At 41.8% G+C, this 14,153-nt stretch overlaps 1 long non-coding RNA gene and 1 pseudogene across 1 annotated transcript in view; one reads left to right on the top strand and one right to left on the bottom strand.

Annotated features, from left to right (window-relative positions):
- Positions 1–8,219, top strand: part of LOC144334845 (uncharacterized) — a 29,047-nt gene extending 20,828 nt beyond the window's left edge. Inside the window, exon 4 of the long non-coding RNA XR_013405084.1 lies at positions 4,858–8,219. This is a non-coding gene — a long non-coding RNA (uncharacterized LOC144334845). The remainder of the gene's footprint in view (positions 1–4,857) is intronic.
- On the bottom strand, positions 1,596–3,185 carry LOC144334699 (ubiquitin carboxyl-terminal hydrolase 17-like; annotated as a pseudogene).
- Positions 8,220–14,153: the final 5,934 nt, after the last annotated feature.

The following is a 14,153-nucleotide window of genomic DNA, read 5'->3' as shown; positions in this document are numbered from 1 at the left end:
GGACCACGTTATGTTATGTAGAAATGACTGTACACCTGTGTGCGTGTGTGTGTGTAGGGATCCGGGGAATCCAATAGACATTCCAGCCTCTTGATTTTTTCCATGTTCAGGCTCTTGATTCTATATCCGAGTGAAATGACTTGCCAGTGGGGAACAAGATAAGTCTTTGCAGGAAGGGCTCTGGTGGGAGCTAGATACTCAAATCATAAAGCATCGAGTGTTGGAAACATGCACTGAAGTTAGACGAAATACTCAATGCACAGTTTAGACGGTGAAAGACTTTCAGGTAATCATGCAATCACCGACCGGCTGATTGATGACATTCCCCGAATTTATGATTGCAAGAAGAGACAAATACTCATGACATTCTATTTCCGGTGGTTGGGGACATACGATGGCAACATACTGTCTGCCAGTCATGCTCATCACACTGTACTTTGCACACACGTCACACAGAGACACTGTTAATATGCACATTTGTGTGCTTGAGCAGGGTTGCACCCAAGATTCTGTGGTTGTACGGAGCCCTGAGTTATGCCCTCGACATCTTTACTCTCGGGTTGGTCAACTTGGATCACTGTACCGAACGAGAAACGGAGCCTGAAATCCAATCAGCGAATACACAAAAGGAAGGGGCCATTTCCCACAATCATTTCCACTGCAACACCACCTCGGATGAACAAGTCTCATTGCAGCTTAGGGACTGTGCTTCAGAGATGCACCTTTTGCAGCTGGACGATTGACCCGGAATCTCCCAAATGCCATTTTGATACACACCAAATGAGATTTATTTCAGTACTTGCTGATTTTATTTTAGTTGAATACACACACGCTCCTGTGTTTGATTTCCTTTATTATCAATACGACTTACTTCCAAATGACTCACATACCAGTGGGATGATTTTCTGCTTCAATTCATTGGAAATGGACAGCATTCAATAGGCAAGTGTGTCTGTCTGTCTGTCTCCAGCATTCTGTGGGTTCCACCAAGGGCACAAGTCCTAGGGTGCCTGAGGTCCATTCAACAAGCAATGTAAAAACGGCGAGGCAGGTTCAAAAGAACACCCTTCCTCTCTTCAAATGCGTCCCAGTTTCCACTACTCAAGGTAGGGAGAAGGATCCACAGAAGTCCCACGTTCGCAACATTTCAACTTCTGGTGCTCACCAACAACTGACGAATGAAACACACCCCAAGAGAAAATAGTCAACCCTGTCCCCTGCAATAACCTCATGCGCAATCCTACACCGCAATATGTCATATTCAGAAATTCACACTGAATGTCATCTACCATGAACACAAACACACAGACACTGCCTCCACAGGTTCAGAAGACTCACGACTGCAAAACTCGATGTTTGCCATGTCTGGGCTCATCCTGAAACGCAGCCATCACTATCCAGTTGTCCCTCTTGTGTAGACAGAAACCTGGGCTCCTCATTACTTTATGTCGGATTGACTGTGTATGTGATGTGATGGTGTGTGTGTGTGCGTGCGTGAACCCCCTCGTGGGTGTGTGTGTGTGTACGTGTATGTGTGTGTGTGTCAGTGTGTGTGCACATGCACTCCTGCGTTTGGGTGGAGACTTTTCCTGAGATCACTGGCACACAAACAGAGCCCTCTTGCTGTGTTTGTTCCTCCCTTTGGATCTCCTGGTCCTCCCTTGCAGAGAAATAAGTGTGTCAGTGTTCATGGACTCCTAAGGTGTCAGGTTCCTTGAAGAGAGGTTCAGCAGGGAGCTTTGCTGTTCAGGATGACGGTTGTTCATCCCACCCTTGTATTTTGATGGATGAATCACAAGCACGTTGGGAGGCAGGGTACATTCGACTTTTCTGACGTTGAAGTCAGGCTTGGTTTTGTTTTGCTCTTGGAGGAACTTCCAATGGTCTAAGGTGCTTTCCTGAGTGTCTCTTTCCACCAAGTGCTCCTCCAAGTCAGGTACCTGGAGGCAGGGTTCTCTCTGGAGCTCTCCTTGCGTTGCTCGCCTGTCTTTGTGTTCAGCGCCAAGGGCTCCTGGTTCCCTGCCTATTGACACACTCTCACTGCATCTTTCCAGTTCACTCTTCTGGATGTAAAAGAGGACATAGGCCTGTTGACTCAGGACAGAAGCGATGCTACAGGCAGTGACCTCGGCGTCATCCATTTTATACCACTGGCCTCCTGGAGCTTTGACATAAGAGAGGTAATGTCCGTTGTGACAACTCCACCCAGCGTGGACCAGCACAGCATAGAGGACATAGACTAGAGGTCCCGTGTTTTGCTGAGACATGTATGGCTGCATGTCAAGGCACTCAGGGTATTGCACATTCTTGGCAAGTTTGTTGCCTGTGACATCGGAGAATCTCTTCAATACAAGGATGAGGACCTTGGCAGAAGTGTGTAGAGTGAACGTCTTGGAGGCAGGCGCCTTCTGGAGACAAAGACCACAATGATAGGCATTCTCTCCATTGAGTTCTTCGGGCTTCACCACCTGTTCCAAAGCTTGCTTCACACTCTGAGCTGCCTGGATATCCAGGACGATGTCCAGGTAAGGGTCAAAGGTGTCCGAAACGCCCTGGCAGTGGAGACACTTGATTTGAGATCTCCAGCAGCCTCCAAATATCTGGTGGATGAGGGTGGTGTCCTCAGAGTCATGATCTACCTGCTTGTGCCCGGGAAGGCATGCCTTTTTCATGGCATCCACAATGAACATCAGAAACTCATGGGCATCTTCCTGCTTGCCTCGATGGAAGCCAGCAGTCAATGCCTGTGAGGGCTGGGTGACGTGGCCAGGACAGTGGAGGGCCCATGTAATGTGAGCTTCCATCGTACACAGCATGCAGCACTTGTGACGCTGACAAAGTTGAAAGTGCTCCTGGGACAGCATGTAGTTGGCAAGGGGCGGTGTGTATGTCAGGCACTGCAGGGAAGCATTCAAGTAGCAAGTATTTCCCATATTCTGGAGCCCAGCCTCCACCGCAGCAGGTCTCCTGCTACTGAGAGGAAGCTTCTTTCTGGGGGCAGGCTGTCTTGCCACGGGAGCCAAATCATCACAGAGGTTGACTTGGGTCTCAGATGACAGTGGTGGCTTCTCAGGTAGAGAAGTCCGCTGAATTTCAGCAAAAGCTGCATCTGGCCGAGAAGATATGAGTTTTGAAAAGTGGTTGAACTGCCACTAACCTCCCAAGTGGAGTGAATCGGCCTCCATGTCGCCAGGAGCAAGGATCACAAGCTTTTTCTGCTGGGACCACACGTTGCAGAAAGACGCTATCTCTTCCGAGAGAGTCTTCAAATGACGCGCCATCTGGCTGCATCAGCCCTTATATAACTCACCCCCGCCTACCGCGAACACCCCACCCACCCATCAGGTACGCGGTGCACCAATCCAATATCAGCGCTCAGTTAAAGAATGAGTCATAGGGTATGTCCCCTTGTATTCCCCAGGGAGTTCACTTAAAACTCCTGGGGAATGCGTTAGTTTACTTAAAACAGTGGTAGGGAACAATTCTGTCCTTACAAAACAATGTGTGTGTTTGTGTGTATGTGTTTGCTTGCGTGAACTTGTGGGCATGCGGAATCATGCCCATGTGAGTGTTTCTTTGTTTTTGTTTATATGTCTGGGTGTGTGTGTGTTTGAGCTGCGATGTGCTTCTAACTATGTGCTTTTGGCAGTTACGATCATCCTTTCAGGCACTGAAGGACAGGAAGTCAGACCTGTACTTTCTGACTTGAGAATCATCAATGAAGTACAGTTAATAACATAGTGTATTTGTTTCCTTAATATCAAAGAAGAAATCCGTGCAGTCTAATAAGTATTCTAGCGATAACCTTTCCATGTTCAGCCTATTGATTCTGTGTTCGAGTGAAATGACTTACCAGTGGGGACCAAGACATGTCTTTGCAGGAAATGCTCTTGTGGAAGCTATATACCGAAATCATAAAGCATCAAGTGTTGGAAACATGCACTGAACTTAGACGAAATACTCAGTGCCCAAATTAGACTGTGAAAGACTTTCAGGAAATCATGCAATCACCGACATACCAATTGATGACATTCCCCGTATTTATGATTGCAAGTAAAGAGAAATACTCATGACATTCTATTTCCAGTGATTGAGGTCCTATGACCGCAATTTAAGAAATCATGATATCAGAAAACTTGACTAATCACAATTTAATCCAACTAAAACCTTTGGTTCATTTAAGAAAGGATGAATATAAAAACAACATATCACACAGCATGGGAGATAATATTTTAATACGTATGTGATAATGGATCAACATTTGAGAGAGATGAAATAAATAGTTGTAAATTTGAGAATAGCATATAACCAGAATTAAACACTGTAAATGCCTGGGTGATGGGAGTGAGTCCATGTCTCAGGAGGAAACATAGAGATTTAAAAGCAGGGCGTCTAAAAGAGATTTGCATACCATTGTTAAAACTGGCGGTTGTTTTAGTAAGAAAGAGAAAAATAAACCATTTGTCTTAGGGATTGTTGCATGTATTTTTCATCGTCTGAGATGTTGCTTCCAATTCCAGTTAAGCATTGTGTGGTGGACTTGCAGTTACCACATTTGGTGGAAAATGTCATGCTGATGAAGGTAGACTTGTTTCCCAAACTAAGAGGGACAGAATTTGGGTGTTTCTTTGGGACTTTTGGCTTACTAGGAATAAAGATCCTGGCTCTAGGGATTTTCTTAAAATTTTTCAGATAATGAGAAAGAGAATAGAATTTAGGCCAGGTGGCAAGGCCTCGAGGTGTACAGAAGCATCCCCGGTCTCAGGGCCCATGAAATCAGGATTTTAGGGAGGATGGTGGAATGAGGAGAGTGTGACCTTTGGCCTCCTTTCTTTCCCTTTTCTTTTCATGGGTCAGGTGTGCTCTATCAGAAGGCTTCCCCTTTCTGTTGGACAGAGTCCTGGAAGAAGAAATGAGCGCTGCTGAGAAAGATGCTCCACAAGGAGGAAGGAGCCACTATTTTCAGGAGCATGATCCCCAGAAGCATGAGAAATCCAGATGCCGTGGCTTTACACAGGATGCTGGAGTTTCTTTCCTCTGGATCCGGGAACTTGGCATCAGTGTTCTGTAATGCCCATAACTGATTTTGAGGTGAGTCCACTTGATAACCTGTCTGCGTGTCATGCTCATTACACTGCAATTCACACACATGTCACACCGAAACACTCTGAATGAGCATATTTATGTGCTTGAACAGTGTTGCATCCAAGATTCTGTGATTCTACAGAGTCCTGAGTTCTGTCCTGGACATCTCTACTCTTGCGTAGGTCAACTTTGATCACTATACCTAATGATAAATGTACCATTAAATCTAATCAGCAAATACACTAAAGGAAGGGGCCATTCTCCATAATTGTTTCACTCTGGTAGGTCAACTTTAATAACTGTACCTAAGAAGAAAGGGATCTGTGATGATTCCACATCAAAGAACCTGTTGATTTTTTGTCATTTGAATGAATTATGTTAACATTTAAATAGAGTTTAAAACCCCAGATTTCCCATGAAATCTAATCAGCCATGAAATCTAATCAGCAGATACACAAAAGGAAGGGGCCATTCTCTAAAATCGTTTCCACTGAAACACCACCACCAATAAACAAGTCTCATTGCAGGAAAGGGATCCTGCTTCCAAGATCCAGTTTACACAGTTGGACGATTGACCCAGAATCTCCCCTAATGCAATTTTTTAACACCCCAAGTGAGATTTATTTCCGGGTTTTCTAATATCATTTCAGCTGAATACACACACTCCTGTGTTTCAATTTCTTTCAAACACCTTTTAATAATGAAGTATCTTGCTGCTTCACCCCTTATATAACTAATGCCCACCCACTGGTTCCACTACATTTACCCATCAATTACCCAATTTAACAATGAAATATCAGCAGTCAATTAAGTTTTGTGTCTTAGGTTGTATCCTTTTGCATTCCTCAGGGAATTTAATGGACACAGCTTAAATTGTGATTATAGAACAGTTGAATCAGATTTACTAATCAGTGTTATGGGCAAATATGATAGGAGTGGAACTGAGTTAGGACAGTGGCTACACATTTGCCTTATTTCATGTAAAACAATGCCAGTTAACAATTGTGTACGTATTAAACAGTTTGTGTCTGTGTGTGTATTTGTATCTTTGTGTCTGGATGTGAGAGTGTGTGTGTGTGTTGAGAAGTACTTCCAAGCATGTGCATCTGGGAGATAAGATCATTCTTTCCACGATTGAACGACAAGAAGTTGGAACTACACTTTCTGATTTGAGAATGTGCAGCGATGTTATGTAATTAACACAGCATATTGTGTCTTAATTAAAATGGAGAGATCAATGGAGTCAAATAGACATTCCAGAGATAACCTTCCCATTTTTGACCAATTGATTCTATATCATGTTGCAATGATCTGGCTGTGGGGACAAGACAAGTCTTTGCATGAAATGGTCTTGTGGAAGCAATATATGCAAATACTAAAGCATCAAAAGGGACTATGCGTTCAATTTGTAGAAATATTCACTTAAGTTTGATGAAATTCTCAATGCCCAAAATAGACTGCAGAACACTTTCAAGAAAACATGCTATAACCCAGAGATTAACTGATGACATCCACCGAAGTGATGACTGCAAGAAAAGAGAAATATTCATGGAATTTTATATCCAAGGGTTTCTTGTATATGACAGCATATTTTGAAAAGTCAAAATCAGAAAAACTTGACAAACAGGAAGATATCTAAGCTAAAACCTTTTGTTCATTAAAGGAGCGATGAGAGGCAGTTCCAAGATGGCCGAATAGGAACAGATCCAGCCTCCAGCTCCCAGCGTGAGCAACACAGGAGACGGGTGATTTCTGCATTTCCAACTGAGGTACCGGGTTCATCTCACTGGGGCTTGTTGGACAGTGGGGGCAGGACAGTGAATGCAGCACACAGAGCAACAACCGAAGCAGGGCGAGGCATCACCTCACCCAGGAAGTGCAAGGGGGAAGGGAATTCCCTTTCCTAGCCAAGGGAAACCGTGATACGCAGCACCTGGAAAATTGGGTTACTCCCACGCTAACACTGTCCTTTATCAAGGGTCTCAGCAAATGTTACACCAGGAGATTATATCCCGCATCTGGCTTGGAGAGTCCCATGCCCACAGAGCCTCCCTCATTGCTAGCACAGTAGTCCAAGATCTAACTGCAAGGAGGCTGCAAGGCTGGAGGAGGGGCGCTTGCCATTGCTGAGGCTTGAGTAGGTAAACAAAGTGGTGGGGAAGCTCAAACAGGGTGGAGCCCACCACAGCTCAAAGAGGCCTGCCTGTCTCTGTAGACTCCACCTCTGGGGAGAGGGCATAGCCAAACAAAAGGCAGCAGAAACCTCTGCAGATTTAAATGTCCCTGTCTGACAGCTTTGAAGAGAGTAGTGGTTCTCCCAGCATGGTGTTTGAGATCTGAGAACAGACAGACTGCCTGCTCAAGTGGGTCCCTGACCCTGGAGTAGCCTAACTGGGAGACACCCCCACTAGGGTAAGATTGACACCTCACATCTCACACAACCGGGTACCCCTCTGAGACGAAGCTTCCAGAGGAATAATCAGGCAGAAACATTTGCTGTTCAGCAATATTCACTCTTCTGCAGCCTCCACTGCTGCCACCTAGGCAAACAGGGTCTGGAGTGGACCTTGAGCAAACTCCAACAGACCTGTAGCTGAGGGTCATGACTATTAGAAAGAAAGCTAACAAACAAACAGAAAGGACATCCACACCAAAACCCCATCTGTACATCAACATCATCAAAGACCAAAGGTAGATAAAACCACAAAGATGGGGAAAAAGAAGTGCAGAAAAACTGAAAATTCTAAAAATCTGAGCAACACTCCCCCTCCAAAGGAATGCAGCTCCTCTCCAGCAATGGAACAAAGCTGAACAGAGAATGACTTTGACGAGTTGAGAGAAGAAGGCTTCAGACGATCAAACTTCTCCGAGCTAAAGGAGGCAGTTCGAACCCATAGCAAAGAAGCTAAAAACCTTGGAAAAAGATTTCCTGAATGGCTAACTAGAATAACCAATGTAAAGAAGTCCTTAAATGACCTGAGAGAGCTGAAAACCATGACATAAGAACTACATGACAAATGCGCAAGCTTCAGTAACCGACTCGGTCAACTGGAAGAAATGGCGTCAGTGATTGAAGATCAAATGAATAAAATGAAGTGAGAAGAGAAGTTTAGAGAAAAAAGAGTAAAAAGAAATGAACAAAGCCTCCAAGAAATATGGGAATATGGGAAAAGGCAAAATCTACGTCTGATTTGTGTACCTGAAAGTGAGGGGGAGAATGGAACCAAGTTGGAAAACATTCTGCAGGATATCATCCAGGAGAACTCCCCCAACCTAGCAAGGCAGGCTGACGTTCAAATTCAGGAAATACAGAGAACGCCACAAAGATGCTCCTCTAGAAGAGCAACTCCAAGACACATAATTGTCAGATTCACCGAAGTTGAAATGAAGGAAAAAATGTTAAGGGCAGCCAGAAAGAAAGGTCAGGTTACCCACAAAGGGTAGCCCATTAGACTAACAGTGGATTTCTCGGCAGAAATTCTACAAGCCAGAAGGGAGGGGTGGGGCAATATTCAACATTCTTAAAGAAAAGAATTTTCAACCCAGAATTTCATATCCAGCCAAATTAAGTTTCATAAGTGAGGGAGAAATAAAATCCTTACAGACAAGCAAACGCTGAGAGATTTTGTCACCACCAGGCCTGCCCTACAAGAGCTCCTGAAGGAAGCACTAAACATGGAAATGAACAACCCATACCAGCCACTGCAAAAACATGCCAAAATGTAAAGACCATCGATGCTAGGAAGAAACTGCATCAACTAATGAGCAAAATAACCAGCCAACATCATAATGACAGGATCAAGTTCACATGTAACAATATTATCCTAAATGTAAATGGGCTAAATGTTCCAATTAAAAGACACAGACTGGCAAGTTGGATAAAGAGTCAGGAGCTCTTATAGGGCAGGCCTGGTAGTGACAAGACCCACCAGTTTGCTGTATTCAGGAGACCCATCTCACGTGCAGAGACACACATAGGCTCAAAATAAAGGGATGGAGGAAGATCTACCAAGCAAATGGAAAACAAAAAATGGCAGGGGTTGCAATCCTAGTCGCTGATAAAACAGAGTTTAAACCAAGAAAGATCAAAAGAGACAAAGAAGGCCATTACACAATCGTAAAGGGATCAATTCAACAGGAAGAGCTAACTATCCAAAATATATATACACCCAATTCAGGAGCACCCAGATTCATAAAGCAAGTCCTTAGAGACTTACAGAGAGACTTAGACTCCCACACAATGATAATGGGAGACTTTAATACTCCACTGTCAACATTAGACAGATCAACGAGACAGAAAGTTAAGGATATACAGGAATTGAACCCAGCTCTGCACCAAGCAGACCTAATAGACATCTACAGAACTCTCCACCTCAAACCAACAGAATATACATTCTTCTCAACACCATATCGCACTTATTCCAACATTGACCACATTGTTGGAAGTAAAGCACTCCTCAGGAAATATAAAAGAACAGAAACTATAACAAACTGTCTCTCAGACCACAGTGCAATCAAACAAGAATTCAGGATTAAGAAACTCAATCAAAACTGCTCAACTAAATGGAAACTAAACATCCTGCTCCTGAATGACTACTGGTTACATAACGAAATGAAGGCAGAAATAAAGATGTTCTTTGAAACCAATGAGAACAAAGATACAACATACCAGAATCTCTGGACACATTTAAAGCAGTGTGTAGAGGGAAATTTATAGCACTAAATTCTCACAAGAGAAAGCAGGAAAGATCTAAAATTGACATCCTAATATCACAACTAAAAGAACTAGAGAAGCAAGAGCAAACACATTCAAAAGCTAGCAGAAGATAAGAAATAACTAAGATCAGAGCAGAACTGAAGGAGACAGAGACACAAAAAACCCTTCAAAAAGTCAATGAATCCAGAAGCTGATTTTTTGAAAAGATTAACAAAATTGATAGGCAGCTAGCAAGACTAATAAAGAAGAAAAGAGAGAAGAATCAAATAGATGCAATAAAAAATGATAAAGGGGATATCACCACTGACCCCACAGAAATACAAAGTACCATCAGAGAATATTAAAAACACCTCTACATAAATAAGCTAGAAAACCTAGAGTAAATGGATAAATTCCTGGACACATACATTCTCCCAAGACTAATCCAGGAAGAAGTTGAATCCCTGAATAGACCAATAACAGGCTCTGAAATTGAGGCAATAATTAATAGCCTACCAACAAAAAAGTCCAGGACTAGAAAGATTCATAGCCGAATTCTACCAGAGGTACAAGGAGGAGCTGGTACCATTCCTTCTGAAACTATTCTAATCAATAGAAAAAGAGAGAATCCTCCCTAACTCATTTTATAAGGCCAACACCATCCTGATACCAAAGCCTGGCAGAGACACAACAAAAAAAAGAGAATTTTAGACCAATATCCCTGATGAACATCCATGCAAAAATTCTCAATAAAATACTGGTAAACCAAATCCACAGCACTTCAAAAAGCTTATCCACCATGATCAAGTGGGCTTCATCCCTGGGATGCAAGACTGTTTCAACACACACAAATCAATAAACGTAATCCAGCATATAAACAGAACCAAAGACAAAACCACATGATTATCTCAATAGATGCAGAAAAGGCCTTTGACAAAATTCAACAGCTCTTCATGCTAAAAACTTAATAAATTCAGAATTGATGGAACATATCTCAAAATAATAAGAGCTATTTATGACAAACCCACAGCCTATATCATATTGAATAGGCAAAAACTGGAAGCATTCCCCTTGAAAGCTAGCACAAGACAGGGATGCCCTCTTTCACCACTCCTATTCAACATAGTGTTGAACTTCTGGCCAGGGCAACCAGGCAAGAGAAAGAAATAAAGGGTATTCAATTAGGAAAAGAGGAAGTCAAATTGTCCCTGTTTGCAGATGACATGATTGTATATTTAGAAAACCTCATCCTCTCAGCCCAAAATCTCCTTAAGCTGATAAGCAACTTCAGCAAAGTCTCAGGATACAAAATCAATGTGCAAAAATCACAAGCATTCTTATACACCAATGACAGACAAACAGAGAACCAAATCATAAGTGAACTCCCATTCACAATTGCTTCAAAGAGAATAAAATATCTAGGAATCTAACTTACAAGGGATGTGAAGGACCTCTTCAAGGAGAACTACAAACCACTGCTGAATGAAATAAAAGAGGACAGAAACAAATGGGAGAACATTCCATACATTCCATGCTCATGGATAGGAAGAATCAAGAATCAATATAGTGAAAATGGCCATACTGTGCAAGGTAATTTATAGATTCAATGCCATCCCCATTAAGCTACCAGTGACTTTCTTCACAGAATTGGAAAAAACTACTTTAAAGTTCATATGGAACCAAAAAAGAGTCCGCATTGCCAAGACAATCCTAAGTCAAAAGAACAAAGCTGGAGTCATCACACTACCTGACTTCAAACTATACTACAAGTCTACAGTAACCAAAACAGCATGGTACTGGTACCAAAACAGAGCTATAGACCAATGGAACAGAGCAGAGCCCTCAGAAATAATACCACACTTCTACAACTATCTGATCTTTGACAAACCTGACAAAAACAAGAAATGGAGAAAGGATTCCCTATTTAATAAATACTGCTGGGAAAAGTGGCTAGCCATAAGTAGAAAGCTGAAACTGTATCCTTTCCTTACACCTTATACAAAAATTAATTCAAGATGCATTAGAGACTTAAATGTTAGACCTAAAACCATAAAAACCCTAGAAGAAAACCTAGGCGATACCATTCAGGACACAAGCATGGGCAAGGACTTCATGTCTAAAACAACAAAAGCAATGGCAACAAAAGCCAAAATAGACAAATGGGATCTAATTAAACTAAAGAGCTTCTGCACAGCAGAAGAAACTACCATCAGAATAAACAGGCAACCTACAGAATGGGAGAAAATTTTTGCAATCTACTCATCTGACAAAGGGCTAATATCCAGAACCTACAAAGAACTCAAAGAAATTTACAAGAAAAAAAAAAAAAAAAAACAATCCCATCAAAAAGTGGGCAAAGGATATGAACAGACACTTCTCAAAAGAAGACATTTATGCAGTCAACAGACACATGAAAAAATGCTCATCATCACTAGCCATCAAAGAAATGCAAATCAAGACCACAATGAGATACCGTCTCACACCAGTTAGAATGGTGATCATTAAAATGTCAGGAAACAACAGGTGCTGGAGAGGATGTGGAGAAATAGGAACACTTTTACACCATTGGTGGAACTGTCAACTATCAACTAGTTCAACCATTGTGGAAAACAGCATGGCAATTCCTTAAGGATCTAGAACTAGAAATACAATTTGACCCAGACATCCCATTACTGGCTATATCCCCAAAGGATTATAAATCATGCTGCTATAAAGACATGCACACATATGTGTATTGCGTCACTATTCACAACAGTAAAGACTTGGAACCAACCCAAATGTTCATCAATGATAGACTGGATTAAGAAAATGTGGCGCATATACACCAGGGAGTACTATGCAGCCATAAAAGAGGATGAGTTCATGTCCTTTGTAGGGACATGGATGCAGCTGGAAACCATCATTCTCAGCAAACTACTGCAAGAACAGAAAACCAAACACCACATGTTCTCACTCATGGATGGGAATTGAACAATGAGAACACCTGGACACAGGAAGGGGAATATCACACACCAGGGCCTGTTGTGGGGTGCGGGGAGGAGGGAAGGATAGCATTAGGAGATACGCCTAATGTATATGACAAGTTAATGGGTGCAGCACACCAACATGGCACATGTATACATATGTAACAAACCTGCACTTTGTGCATATATTCCCTAGAATATAAACTATAATAAAATAAAAAAGGGACGATGAAAATAAATGAAATGTAACACACAGCATGTGAGATAATGTTTTCATACACATCTAAAAAGCCTTAAAATTCAATAGAAATTAAATAAAATCTTCTAAAACTTGACAAAAGGAAAGAACAAAAATTACAGACTGGAAAAGCCTGGCTGACTGGAGTGATGTCCTGTCTCAAGAAAGAACAAACAAAACACAAACAAACAAAGGATTCTGAAAGCAGAGAATCAAACAGATATTTGTACACCGTTCTTCCTTCTTCCTACTAGCATTCTTCATAGTAGGAAAAGGCAAAAACAACCCAAATGTGTCACGAATTGCTTCATCAGTTTTTTTGGATCTGAAATACTGCCTCAATTTTCAGTTACTCATTGTGGGGTGGACCTGCAGTTACCACATTTGGTCCAAAATTTTATGCTGATGAAGGTAGACCTGTCCTGCATTTTCAGAGGGACAGAATTCTGGTGTTTCTCCAGGTTCCTTGGCTTACCAGGAATGAAGATCCGGGAAGAAAGTGTGTGTGTATGTATGTATGTACATAAGTATTTCCTGTTTTTAAATTTAAAAAATACGGGATACATGTGCAGAACGTACAGGTTTGTTATATAGGTATCCTTTGCCATGATGGTTTGTTGCACCTATTGACTCATCCTCTAAGTTCTCTTCCCTCACCCCCAGTCCCCAGCGGGCCGTGTTGTGTGTTGTTCCCCTCATTGTGTCCTTGTTTTCTCAATGTTCAACTTTCACTTATTAGTGAGAACATGCGGTGTTTGATTTTTTGGTTACTGTGTTAGTTTGCTCAGTATGATGGCTTCATCCATGTGCCTGCAAAAGACATGATCTCATTCCTTTTTATGACTGCATAGTATTTTATGGTGTATAGGTACCACATTTTCTTTATCCAGTCTAGCACTGAAGCGCATTTGGGTTGGTTTCATGTCTTTGCTATTGTATATAGTGCTGCAATAAACTTACATGTGCATGTGTCTTTTTTTTTTTTTTGATTTTAATTCTCATTTATTTGCTTATAAATAACATTGATTTTCATATCAATTTTATTTTTAGACCAATAGATTTCTTTTTTTAAAAAATTTATTTATTATTATTATACTTTAAGTTGTAGGGTACATGCGCATAACGTGCAGGTTTGTTACATATGTATACTTGTGCCATGTTGCTGTGCTGC

The sequence above is a fragment of the Macaca mulatta genome, chromosome 15 (genome assembly GCF_049350105.2).
Source record: "Macaca mulatta isolate MMU2019108-1 chromosome 15, T2T-MMU8v2.0, whole genome shotgun sequence".
NCBI classification, from domain to species: domain Eukaryota; kingdom Metazoa; phylum Chordata; class Mammalia; order Primates; family Cercopithecidae; genus Macaca; species Macaca mulatta.
The sequence above is the reverse complement of the archived record's forward strand: the minus strand, read 5'-3'. Positions and strand labels throughout refer to the sequence as shown.